Source organism: Mustela lutreola, chromosome 15 (genome assembly GCF_030435805.1).
Source record: "Mustela lutreola isolate mMusLut2 chromosome 15, mMusLut2.pri, whole genome shotgun sequence".
Taxonomy (NCBI): Eukaryota; Metazoa; Chordata; class Mammalia; order Carnivora; family Mustelidae; genus Mustela; species Mustela lutreola.
The window spans coordinates 29,799,563-29,802,944 of record NC_081304.1 but is presented as its reverse complement, the minus strand read 5'-3'; positions in this window follow the sequence as shown (position 1 = coordinate 29,802,944).

Genomic DNA, 3,382 nt, shown 5'->3' with positions numbered 1-3,382 from the left:
TAGTCACTAATCAATATATAGTCTACTCTAGTAAGTCTAGAATGGCTTTGTACTTTTAAATAGATTTATAGTATACTATTTAATGTAAGCACAAAAATGTAATTAACCACTCCTTTACATGGGGAACACTGAGATAGTTTCCAATTTTACACCGCTAGAAATAATGCTTCAGTATATTTCTTTTTATCCAAGTGCCAGTATTTCCATAGAGGAGATTCCTAGAAGTGAAATGATATGCGTATTTTAAAGTTTGGTAAATACTGCCAAATTGTCTTCCATAAAATTTGCATCAATTTGTCTTCCCACCAAGAGTACATAAGAGCTCCTATCTCCTCACATCCTTGACAAGGATGTAAATAAATATTTGTTAATTTAAAAATTTAAAAAACTATCATTATTATTTGGTTATTAGATAGATTTTTTTTAATGTTGTGAGGCTGTCCATCTTCAAATAGGTTTTTAAATTATTGTTTTTATGTAAATTGTCTATTCACTTTGCCCACTTTTCTATTAGATAATTTATCTTTTTATTGACAATGTTAGAATTTGCTTTCCATCTCTCTCTGTGTCTCTATGTACACATATACATGCAGGCTGAAGAAATATATATATATATAACAGATATATCTATCTCTCTGAATCTCTCCATAAGAGATGTGTCTATGCACATAAATGTCTGAGATTTATATCTTTCCCAGTTTATTGCTTACCTGATTATCCCTTAACACTTCTTATGGTATCTTTTGCTCTATAAATGTTTTATTAAAGGTAGACTACCTTTAATTTGTTTTTACTTTGTGTGTTAACCTAGAGAGGATTTCTTTAATCTTCTTCAATATTATGACTGTTTGAATCTTTAGATATTTAATTCATCTGGCATTAATTTTATATGAGGTCAAATGCCTCCTTTATATATAATACATAATAAATATATAGTATAACCAACAATTTTGTTTTTTTTTCTTTATATGAATCCATTTGTCTCTTCTTATCTCAACATCATACAGTTTTATTACTAAAGCTTTATAGTATAAAGACAAATTTTCCCTAATTAAAAAAAAAGTTTCTTGGCTATTTTCTTGCATTTACTCTTCTGGATAAAGTTTAAGATTTGTCCAGTGAAACTTCACTCTTCACAAATACTAAAGCATGATTCTACTTCTGGCCATCATACCCTAACTTGTTTTAAACAAATCCTTTCATTAAGAAGGACGAGAAAGGCTGGACAAAACATTTTTTAAAAATCTCTTTGAAAGTTTTGGAAAATCACCAAAATTACAAGATATATAAATGTAGATGTAGATATAAGTAGACACATTTTGGAAAATTATATCTATATCTATATCTATATCATCTATATATATGTGTGTGTGTGTGTGTGTGTGTGTGTGTGTTACCTTTTTGAAAGTACTGGAGAGATCCCAAAGCAATAAGTACTTGAGAGGGCAAAAACTCAGAGAAAGGGGAATCCATAGAGTCGAGCCCAACTGGTGTCAACTGGTGGCTAAGAGATTGATTTCTTTGTTTTGATTCATATGAAGGATGTGCCACCAAAAATTGAGCACAGGTTCCATCAAGGAGGACTGGCCTTGGTTAGATAGAGAGCTAAGGTTTCCAGTCAAAATCCTTGAAGAGCTATATTTTAGGAGTAAATGTAGCCTGAGATAGACTAACCCTAGCTCTCATCGATTAAAGCCCAGTTATAAGGGATTCAGGTGATTAAGGTGAACTACTTCTATTATAACTATTTTCACAAGTAAAATCAAATATTTTCTGAGGAAGATAATATCTTTTAAAGTCCTGAATTATCTTTATAATATTTCACACAGAATATTTAGAATTCAATTAAAAAATGAGATAAAGAGAGAAAAATTAACAAAAAAGAATCAAACAAAAAATAAGAAATAGAGACCCACAGATGATCTAGATATTGGAGTTATCAGGTATGAACTTTAAATTAGCTATGATTAATATGTTCAAGAAATGGGATGATAAAATAGAGAATTTCAGCTGGAAACTAGAGACTATGAAAAAGGACCAAATATAAACTGTAGAAATGTACAATACAGTAAATGAAATTAAGAGCTAAAGAGCTTAACATCAGATTAGCCACAGCTAAAGAACGAATTAGTGAACAGGAAGATAAGTGAGAAGAAAATATCCAGAATAATACAAGGAGAGAATGGCATTAAAAATGGAAGCACATAGGGACATGGTGTAAAGGTCTAACATATATATAGCTGGAGTCTTAGAAAGAAAGGAAAGAGAATATGGGCAGAAGCATATTTGAAGAGATATTGACTGAGATTTTCCAATAATGACCAAAAACTCAGATCACATTTTTAAGAAGTACTATAAACTCTAATTATAATATGTAGCACACAAACAATCCCTCCTCACATCTATAGATAACTTAGTAACACTGAAAAAAAAAAAAAACCCCAAAGACAAGAGAAATATTAAAAACCAGTCAAAGAAAGAAAGAAAATAACTGCCTTCTGAAAAAGCACAACAAAGATTTAGGGCTGACTTCCTAATAGAAAAAATGGAAGACAAAAGATAATGGAATGACATCACCTAAATTTGAAACATATATTATAGCAACCTTTTCTTGAATACCACTAATAAATTCACCAAATAACCAGCTCCATTTGGGGATACATGTGACTGACAGAAACTTCTTTTCTTAGCTTGTGTTAAAATATATCTGCCTATAATTTTCACTGTTTAAGTTTTATCCAGAGAATTTCAGAGAATTTGGAATTTCAGAAAATTTGGAGCTAATTCTTCCTCTATTTTGTTGGGAAGGATAATTCTCAACACCTTCTGGAACTTAAGAAACATTTTCAGACTTACCGAAGGTCTCCTACCATCTATCCTTTCTGTAACCACTGAGCATCTATTTTGTGTAGGTCAGCTCTCCTAACTGATGTGAATACGGTGATAACCAGGACATATTCACTATTGGAGTTCATAATTTGGAGGGTTGGAAAGATTGTAGATAGTAATTGTAATGCTGTGTGATAAATTCAATCATAGGAGTGAGTACAAGATGCCACAAGGGTATACAGCAGGGGTATTTAACTCAACATAAAGAAAGAGGACATCACTCTCAAGGAACTGATACCTGAGATGAGACAGGAGCTATATATTTTTCTTTTTGAATGGAAATGCAAACTATGTATTCTAGATGTAGAGAACCATACATGCAAAAGCATAAGAAAGTGAAAGAACATGCCATCTGGTCTGTCTTATTCTCAACTACAGCAGATGAGCTCCTTCCTGAAGTCAGCAAATACAATTTCCAGCAGCTCCAGAATTGCATTGTTCCAGTTTAGCAAACTCAGTGGAAAGAAGTTTCTTCCTGGGGTCCATTTATCAC